Source organism: Struthio camelus, chromosome 3, assembly GCF_040807025.1.
Source record: "Struthio camelus isolate bStrCam1 chromosome 3, bStrCam1.hap1, whole genome shotgun sequence".
In the NCBI taxonomy this organism is placed as follows: domain Eukaryota; kingdom Metazoa; phylum Chordata; class Aves; order Struthioniformes; family Struthionidae; genus Struthio; species Struthio camelus.
This window is the reverse complement of record NC_090944.1, coordinates 76,375,057-76,386,299: the sequence shown is the minus strand read 5'-3', so window position 1 is coordinate 76,386,299 and position 11,243 is coordinate 76,375,057.

Genomic DNA, 11,243 nt, shown 5'->3' with positions numbered 1-11,243 from the left:
ATACTCGGCAGACAGGTAATCTAAACTGAACTAGCATCAGTCTCGTATTTTGAAAACGGACAAGATTTAAATTTATCTATCAATGCAATATAGGATGTTCTGCACCTTACGTGCATTTCTAAATATCTTAGAGACTGTGGAATGGGATAGGATTCGGAAGTTTTGTTCTATACTCTATCATGTTGCCATACACAGAATTATTAACGCTGCCCACTTGGATATAAGAACTAGAAATACTGACAGTGACAAAATGCAGCTTTTAATTCTTAACTTGTGAAAACGTGCCATAAATCCCTGCCCGATGCTGTATTCCTTCATCAGAACAATTCATTGCATCCTTACAATTATCTTATTGTACATGTGCATGTAATACATTTAATATATTCTTTCTCCATCTCATCTCATTTATATTCTTTTAATATGCTTTAGTCACTTTCTTTACATGATTCACTATAGCTACTTCTCCCCAATGAAGACTGTAAAGATGAGAGAGAGAGAAATTGAAGGGCAATTAAATCTCCTGCTTATTTGCCATGTTTTAAAATAAACTGTCATATTATCTGTGATCAGTCTATGTTTTGTTTGTGTTTTTATGTAGAATTTCTGTATATTAAAAATATTTAATTTTATGAAACTCCTATTACACTCATCTATGAGTGTAATCATGCTTACAGACCATTCTTCTCTTTTTCACTGTGATAAATTCCACAGGAAACTGTGGTTCAGAGCCTTAATTTATAATAAACTTGAACAGCCCGGGAGTTGCGATTGCCAGGTCAAAAGCATAGCTGAAATTTAAACACCAGCAGAAATGGTGTTTGAAATTATCAGCATGAGAAGTGATGTAAAGAAAGAACTGATTTTGACTTTCTAGAGCCATGTACTAGCTGAATTCCAGGTACAATTTATCTTTTCTTTCTAATAGTTGGATAATTTGAGTGCCATGTGGAACCAGCTGTGGGTCTTCTGTGTACTCCCTTACTGGTGCTGAGTTCTTAGATCTTCTTTTGTAAGTAAATTTAGACTCTGTGGCAGGTTATTGAAAGCAGAATTTGCCCAGATATCCTTGCCTAAAGACTCTCTCAAATTACTTGGACAGAATACATTGTTCCTCACTTGGTGTCCCTTTTTCACCACAGGTGCCATTTGTTATCTAATTTATTGCATTACCTTGCTTCAGGATCAAGGGTCCCGTATTCCCATAAAAGGTATATTAGGATATAAATGTTTCTCTCAGTTTGGTGGAATTACAGAAAAAAACTTGAGGAGTGGATTAAAAGAGAAGGCAGGTTAGATTATTCATTGGAGTATTATATCACAGCACTGGATACCAGCTCCAATAAGGCAAGCAAAATGAGCCCAGTCTGTTCCAGGGAATTTATTTACTTCTAAAAAAACAGAATTTGTGCTGAAAATACTGTTTTTAATAGCACATTCTCATTGTGCGTTTCAGGACTGTTGTTTAAAAATTTGTAACTAGCTTTTATGTCTACTGCCAGCCATCTTTGCAGGAAAGCCAAGAGATCAGCTTGTGAAAACTGAGCCCCTCCAGCAGTGCACATTTCTTATGGCTCAATGAGGAACACTCCGCTACAGTGCTGATCTCTGTCTTTTCTGGAGATAGAATAATTTAATCTTTTGTAGACCAATGACAATTAAAATATATTAGAATGTTACAATTAATAAATTTTAAGACTAATAAATCATATCAAGTGAGATAAGAACCACCCATTTGTTGAGCCTTTTATGATTTTTGCTCCCATCAACAGCAATTTTTCCTGAAGTTTATCAGTTTTATTGAGCTTGTACTACAGAAAACAGAAGACATTCTCAAGAGAAGAACAGCCACTAGTTGGATGAGACTCATAAGAATTTACTAGCAAAATGCAATAAAAAAATAGAACTCCAAAAATTATAACAAAAATGCATCACTATAATCAAAGTAAAGGCTAGATTTTTTGGCTTTGGCCCCAGTCCCATGTTAGGGATGGTTCATAAAGTAATCAAAGTTAAATATAAAAACGCACAGTTCTCCCTTCAGAGGTTCAGCTCTATTAGGCACGTAGGAAACTCAAGGCTCTGTCTGATCCTTAGGTCTGTATTGTCTCCTAGTTTTGCCACGCAGGCAGTGCACAATGTCTGCTGACTCCAAACAGGCAGGAGTAGGAAGTCTAATTAACATTGGATATACTTAAACATGTGAATACACTTCTTTAAGAAGAAGGGTGCTTTGTAAAGCTCTGGCATGCTTACATCTTATTTTTTCCTAATGCATCATACTGTAGTCAGAAGTACTGGTCTTGAATATGCATCAGAGCAGCTTCTGAGACAAAATTAGTATATACTTAAATCTCATTTTGTTTTTAAAATGACATTCCTATTTGAAAGGAATCAGTTAGAACCACAGAACAGAGAAGAAATAGCACACCTGTCAAACAGATAAAACCTCGATATAGAAAAGTGGCCACAGTCATGTAGAGTAATGAGAGCTAGAACAAAGCTTGGTCATGCTGTTTGACAGAGGGTCCTGCTTCTAACTCCCTTCCCCTGGTTCATTTGGGTTTGCACCCAAAGGTTTTGTTATTCAAGAAACTTTCAAAATACAAAGCAAAACGTGGCCAAAGTAGACTCTTTACTGCAAAACACTGACTCCAGCCTTTTTTCCTCTAGACCAGTCTTGGTTGACTGGATTGTCAATTTTGGCAAATTTAGCCAAGTTTCACATCCAAAACTGTCATTAGAGAAAATAACCAGAGGTGCGTCCTGTTAAGAAAGGATACACTCAAAATTATAATGGAAAGAAGCACTGAAAAATCAACATTTTGCCTAGGAATAAGGCTAAAAACTCATAGAAATATACCAGTGGTGTATTTTTCCCTTCCAGTTATGCTTACAAATTGCTTATCTTGTATAAGATGCTCAAGAAAAATACATTTGAGATTATCTGTAAGGAGAAAAAAAAAGTTCTCCTTTGGTTAGCCTGCTGACTTTAAGGAATGTTGATGAGGTACAGAAATAAGTGAGTCCTTCCATCCTTGGCCATGGTCACGCTGCTTTGAACAAGAATGTGGGATTAGTAGAAAAAGTGAGAAGGTGTGGGAAATCTGTATCCCTGCAGAAAAGACAAAGAAATTCTAAAGCATGCCAGCAACTTCACGCACAGGCAGAAAACTGCAGCAGTCTCCAGGAAATGTCCAGATGGGGGTATGCCAGCTGAAAATTATGACTTCTATTCCCAAGCAAACCTTGGAAACTGCAACTGCTATAAAGGCAGGAAAGAAATATCTGAAAAGACACACACAAAAGCCTTTGTAATAGATACATATTTCTGTACCATGTGATCCACAGACACCAGACCCTAGTATTGCAAAGCAGATGGGCAAAATCATTATACATATTGATGACATTTTGTCTATATAAACTTCGAACCTGTGTGAAGAAACTTTAGAAGCACATTTTAGTAGCTAAAATCTTCATAATAAAGTCTTAAAATTCTGAACTGATTCTTAAGAATATTCTTCTCTTTACAGCATCTTTTCTTCCACTCAGAGCAATCTGGCTACAAGTTCTCCAGCATCCTCCAATTATTTTTCCCCACTTCTCTTTTACATGATCTGCAATCACATGTCACCAAAGAATATCTCTGTCCCTTCTCCAAGAACCTACTGCTTCTGTAGATATTAAAAGGATTCATGGAAATCACACTTGCAGATATGCCTATAATGGCATACATCTGTACGAGCACGCTCTGTCTTCCTAGGAGAACAAAGCAAGCCATTCACCAGCACCTCACACAACAGTTACAACATACTGTCAATAAAAAGAAAAAAGAAAGAACTATTGACAAGCCTAAAGTACCTGCCATACCTGCCATTACTATTGCCACATCCAGGGGAGAGACTGAGTTTCTTTTAAACTTTACGATTTGTTCATGAGTCATGATAACTCCAGGAATGAACAAGCTCGCTGCTTGCATGAAACAGTAATTGAAAGCAGTCAGAGAAGGGTAAACAAAATAAAAAGAATAATGATTCTTGCACACAAATGTTCATATTGCATAACCTTCTCTGCACAGAATTCCACATGCTAATTGAAAGGTTTAATTTTGTCCCCAGCAAAGTGTTAATTTCATCATTTTAGTGAAAGATCTTTAAGGTTTTAAGATCCTTCCTACTGTAAACAGAGAACTTGACCATCTAAACACTGAATTAGACATGACAGAATCATATATTACCAAGGTGGAGGCCAATGGTTACATGCTGAATTTTATTAGCTTTCTTTCCTGCAGAATCTGCCAGGGTGACTCTCCTTACTCCCTGGCTGCTTTGAGCATGCTAATAATTTTTTTTTTTTTTTGGGGGGGGGGGGGAGGAGAGGCAGGACAACCCAAAGAAATCTGAATTTGCATACAACAGCTGAACACTGCAACAGATTCCAGGCTTCGGCATGATCCTGAAGCATGCTGGTTTGTTTGTGAGTGCCATAATGCAATTTAGGATCTACCATTTGGTGGCAAGCATAGCACTTAAACAAATATCAGATAAAAAATGGATACGCTGTGCTAACTTTTACAGCCACACTTCTCAAGTACGGAGTATGTTCAAACATCCATGTGGCTAAATACAAATTTGTACTGACATTCTCCTACTTTTTACTTTGCCTCTGTGTGGTCTAAAATACAGCTTGAAGTTTTAAGCAAAACAGTAGCTAGCTGAACGTTTGAACTTAGTAAAAACTTATTGCATACAAAATATGCAAATCTCTCCCACTCTGGACAGTCAAATGAATTTGTGGTGTTACTCGACTAAACTCATTTAAAAAGTGCCAAGAGTGAATTTTGCTCTGGAAATTTCCTCTCTCGCATCAACCTTCTCCTATATTTTAGGTTTATATTGTTTTGAGGCTTCAAATACAATGGAAAGCAGAGGTTTTATGTATCTAGCCACAGACAATTATTAATTACATTGAAAACTATAATTCTGTTTACATTTTCAAACATTAAGTGCATCATCTTATTAAGATGTCCACACAGAAGAAAAACAGAAGCTTATAGTATTGATAGCACAAACAATTAGCATGTTTCCCAGAGAAATAAATACTGCAATAAAGGTGTAGCCAGTTTAATCTTCTGCATTTGATTTTATTTTAGAATCTGGGTTCAGTTTTCCTTTTTCTATACATTTCTGTGTAGAAATTTCTATATGGAAATTTCTGGGTGTCGTGTGCTTTTCAAAATGAAGTCCTGTTACTGGCAAGTGCCCAGGGCATAGCTAGAAAGAAGGTCCAACCTAAATTTTCTATTATGTTTTACATTTGCAGTAACTGTATAATTTACATTGCATCTTCATCAACAAAACATGATATGGTTGTTCTAGCAATAGAAGGGTGTCTTAAAAAGCTGTCATATTTCTGTATTCAACAATCTCTATCATCCACTCTCTAACAATGGTACATTTCCAGCTTCATCTGCCCTACTGCTATGCATGGATCTATCTCTTCCCTCCTCACCTCCATGCAGTGAGGCTTTTCACCTCTTGAAAAGCCCACTACACCAAAACTGTCAATTAGTTGTACATACAGACAAGAGGGCAACCGGAATGAACTTTCCCTATGAACAGAAAATGTTGAAGCCAATATAAATTCAGTCAGCCTCAGTCCTGGGACCATGCTTAAGGAGGACAGACCTATCTTCAGAATAAAACGTACGATGAATTCTGGGAGTAACCTACTCCTCAAAGAATACAGAGAATCAGGTTTGTACCCCAGGGCCTGACTCTTTCCTACGCTCCTGGCTGGAGGGACAGCTAGTAGGAAAAACTTCTTTTGACAGAGAAAGAAAAGGAAGCAAATAGTCCTTAGTCAAAAGGCTGGTATCAAAAATACAAAGACAAAATTAAGTCACATTAAGGATCCTGCCCTTCAATAAGAGGAAAAGGCATCACCAAATGCTTCAAACATTCCAGACTAACAGAGAATATTCAGAAAATTGCAGCTACAACCACTGGTTGCACATTCATTGCTCTGGGCTTATGCATTCAATGCTTGATGCATTAGCTCCACAGACTGACTCCCAGGAAGGTGAAGAGGACCTTCTGAAGCCATGTAGAGGACTCTAACCAGAAATAGTCCTGACCAGTGCTTAAGACTGAGAAATCTAAAGCACTGAAGATGAAGTTATTGATATGCTTACTTCCCTTAAGCTGAACAAAGATATTTGTGCGTTTAAGGTTCAAGACCTACTCATTTTTAATGATAAGAAATAATGGTTGTAAATCCCCCTTTTTCAAGGCATGTTCTGAACCTGATTCCATAACTAAGTCTGATGAGGTAATCAATTCCCATTTCAATGAGTTTTCATGGGATGAGTTCTAGAACAGAAACAAGAGGAGGAAGGAGCTCAAATGTGGTGAAGAAATGAGCTGCGTTTAATAATTTTGAGCGTGTCCGAGGTTACTGAACTGCCAAAAACTGGAGATAACTGGTACCTAAAGGGATGTTAGGTCAAAGAGGCCAGTTATAGCACAGAGGACAAACAATTTGGATTGCAGAACTCAAAAGAACTCAAAACACTTTCTTTACAGCTATTATATGTAATATCAAGGTTCAAAGTCAATAGTGATACCTCCACAGAGGTTCTTAAACAGATTCTCCTGGAAGTCGCCTATCTGGGCTTTGGGAGACAGAGGGCAAGCGAGCATAGTATATGTAACAGACTGATATCCTTTTAGAAGTGAAGGGAGAACACCTAGAGGCAAAGTAAATCCTTGTCAAAAAGACAACCTCACCATACAGATGCTAAACATACTTTCCTGCAAAGGAGGATTCCTCACTGTAGGCTAATTTTTCTTTAGAAATCAAGAGAAACACAGTGGACATTAATGCATGGGCTCTGGTATCCTGCTGGGAGGCCCAAAGTCACGTGTAACAATTGCTTTGTTCTACTTGCACATCAACATCCTCGAAGAAATTACTTAGCAGTCTTGCAAATGGTTAAGCAGTTGACCATCCTCTATTTACAAACAAAGCCACTCAGTTCCTGATTGTCACACTTTAAGGCTGCAATAGATATGAGGGCTGCTGTAGTAGGCTGACAGGGTCATATGAACAAAACAAGCTGCTTCTATACCATTTAGTACTTTTTGACAAAGTTCCTAGATATCTGAGCATAGCGTCAAGTATTTTGAGATTGCCCACTCAGTACGTACCAGCAGCAAGGCCTTTGTTTTGGAGTGGCGAAGGAAGACTCTACCAAGACATGGATCGATTCAACAGATTTCTCTTGCAGATGTACTACTGCCAGTTGCATGCCAAAAATCAAGAAATTGCTTTGAATCACAGCCTTAAGAGAGGCACAGGAAGAGATTCAGAAAAACAACTGATACTCTCAGGTCTTCCTAGGGTGTCCCATGAATACCTTTCAAAGAGAAGATCTCTTTCATCTCTAAAAGCATCCCATCTGTCCCTTTTTAAGACATGAATATGAAAGGCTTTTAAGCTCGGATGCATAAACAGATGTTTTATCCTGGGAGCTATAGCATAGAAGTAACATCTCACATAGTTGAGGACTGAAAGACAAGAAAGATGACTGGAAAAAAAAATCAAGAAATATCACCACTGAGAGCAAACATATGTAGAAATGCTGAGTTAGCTCATCTTGTTGTTCAGTTGAGGACTGGGGCTGTGTGACCCAAGGGGAAAAAATTAAGCAGGTTTTTCTCAGGCTTGTCTTGAAGATTTGCACATTGCACAGATGTTGGTGCCTACAGTGACTGGCAAGACTCATCAAAATAGTCAAAGGAAGCCAGACGATCTCCGAGCAGGTGAGTTGTGACAAAGGAAGAAGTTTTAGAATTAGGACCTGCATCTCAGTAGAGAGTGATCTTGGTAGACATTTTCATTTTCAGATATCAAAGAAATTGTCTTTGCAATTCCTGGAAAGACAGTGGAAGGATGTCTAGCGCAATCCAATATGCTTAGTTTCAAAAAACTCAGTGATTTGACCAAATATACATGAATCAAGAAACTTGATGGATATAGGAGGAATCATTTACAAACAGATTACTTCCCAGAAAGTCACTTGAACAGCAGCAACTATTACACAATTACTATGAGAAGTTGCTGTAAAAAAGCAGCATTCTTATTTTACACTGTTTGTATCTCACTAGACCTTCAGCAGGGAGGGCTGTCAAATACTCAAGAGAGTCTGAGAAATTTATCACCTAAAGCTGCATGGTAAAGGGAAAAAAGCTTCAACGGTGTTCACAATGCTCTCTCCAAAAGAAAGCTGAATGTTACAGAACAACTTCTGATTTAGGTAAGTGGTTGAGAGTGAACAAAAATAAAAGTTGCCTTCTTTCATGAGCACCTACAAAGTACATGGCAGTACATGGTAAAGTTCCACCTCAATTCAGCAAACACTTATGCACAGGAGTATTCTTAGTGGTTCAATAGAACCATTCACATACGTGAAGTTAGTCAGGCAAGTAAGTGTTTGCAGGATAAAGGCCAGATATGTGCAAAGCTTCTGTTATCAAAGGGCTGCTGAGCTAAGTGCAGCGATCACGAGTTGTATGCTTCTTCTACAAATATAGATTTAATATCTACACTAAATGAGGCATTTTTCCCAGGACTGTGGTTACTCAATTCAGCCAGGACTGGGGGACTCAATTACTTTCATCAACAAAGAAATGCCTGCCGTTTTTCACAACGGTTTACAGGGTTTTTGATATGGCAAGGTAACTGCAAAGCTCTATGTCTGAGTGGCACTATACCCTGGAAAGATGCTATACTATACATCTGTATCTTTGATAAGCTTTTCATGTTGCAAGTTTAAAAGGTGTCTACATTCTGAAACGTATTGAAAGAAAATACCTAGTATCACCGGGTTATTTTTCCAACAGTCACAAGCGAAAGTACAGTAGTTAGAACTCATAGGATGCACAAAATCTTTTCCATCTGCTCCACACTCACTACAAGTCACAAAATGCTTCTAATGCACCACAACAACCATTAGGTCTAACCAAGACAAAAATGACACATTTTTGGAAGACACTGGGAGAAATCAGGTCATCACAGCTTCTCAGACCTTGCAGTACATTTATCTTCAAAAGGTAATATTTCTAGGTTATTTCAGAAGGTGAACCACCAGTCAATGTTGAGCCGGAACCAGAAAAACCTTCCCCAGACCTCAGAGACTGACAAACTAAAATTTAAGCTCCGGAATCACTTCAGTCTTGTAATATAATCCCATCTGTAAGTTTATCCACGTGCTTTAAAATGTTAATGCTCTTTGTCCCTACCGCCCTAAGAAAGCCATTCTGTAATGACTCAATTTATTTTCAACAGCATCTCCATTTTCTTAGTCATCTCAGCAGCATTTCTTTGCATTTCTTACTGTTTAATAACTTCCATCAGCAATGATCAGAAATAAACTTGATATTTTAAATGACAGCTTACTTACTAACCTGTAATGAAACATTTTGTCCAATGCATCTTAAATTTGCACTAGCCTGTTGAATTAAATGAGGCTGATCAGGACGATTTCAGTTTCTAGCATCTTAGTTTTTTATTAAAAATTTTCTGTTCTTAGAGCCCAAGCGAGTGACTTTGTATTTTTGTGCTATTCAATTTCACTTGTTTTTCACTTTACAGTTACAGAATTCTTCCTAGTTCTCTGCAGTACTCACAATACCTCCCCAACTGCATCTCACCCACAAATTGCACATGACCGACTTAGATGGTGACCTCAATCTAGGTCACTGACATACGAAAAAAGATCTGTCCCAAAGTTGATCTCTATCTCCATCCAAAAATCATTCAGAATTTACTGCAGTCTCTTTCCACCAGGTCTCATCCATTTTTCAATTCTCATGTTAATCTCATTATTTCCACTTATTTTTAAAGCCCTATGTCAATCATTACTTCAATTTAAATAAATTAAATTCATTGCATTCATTCTCTAAAAGCTTAATAACTAAAAATGTATCTGAAACTTCCAAGGGGAGAGGTTAGAAGAAAATACACTGTATGTTATCATATGCATATTTCGACTACAAGGATTAATTGTCCTTGGTTGGTCTTTTGTTCAGAATCCAATATAAGATTTTGCTCAATCTTATGGTTAAACTAGTAAGTCTGAAGTTGGTCACAAAATTGTTTTTCTTTTTAAATAAACCCAAGTGCTTTATTTGCTGTTCTTCACTGTAAAATGCTAACTCTGAATTAATTAAAAATCCACGTTACTAGATTTATACTTCTTTTAGTATAAGGACGCAGGTCCTCCGATGAACCAGAAATTTTAAGATTTGCTTCTGCACCAGATGCTGGAATTTCTATTACTCTGCACTCATTTTCTTTGGGTAATGAATCATTATTCTCATGCACTTCTTCATCCTCATGGAAAATGGCAAGATGGTTGAAAATGGCAAGATGGTTGGAACATAATGGATCCTCAAGCTACATCCATTTGTAAGCATACTAATGTAAGAATGCTTTTCATTAACAAAAATACTTTTTGCAAGGTAGAGTTTAAGTTAAAGAAAAAGAAGCTGTAGGCCATTCTTAAATTTCTGTCAATTCTATGCTCCAAGGCACAGTAATACACAGCTGTATTTTGGCTGTCTTCTAACTCATCATGTTACATCCAACCTGTAGACTTCCATGAAGTTTCAAAACCTATCTAGCTTGTCAACTTTTTTCCTCAGCTTTCAGTGCCCTATTGAAACCTCACATTCAAGGTCAAACTACACCTTTTCTGCTCTACGTATTTCCATTTTCCCTCCCCTACTACTACATCAACTTTCATATTTATTATCCTATTTCCCAGGGTGATGTCACTTTTTACCTTCTGCTTACACGACCAGTCTGACGATTTCATAACTTCTCCTCTATAAAACTACATAAACCTTTTTCTTCATCATTTCCCTTGCTCTCCCTACTCCGTCTCAACTGCTAAAATTGCTGCCTGTGAGTTACAACAAAGTACATTGTCTCTATGTCTCAAATCTCCTTATTCCTGCCCACTGTCCCCTAAACTATTCTACTGAGCTTTGCTCCATTTTGTCCATTCTCATTATACACACGTTCTCATTATACATTAACACTTTCTCCACCTCTCCCAAAACTCTCCTATAAAATTGATTTATTTCATTAATTCTTGGGAAGTTGTCACCATAATCAACCTTTGTTATTACTTCATCTGTCGTGTAATTTCATCTTTTTCTATATCTTATAAAGTAGCACGC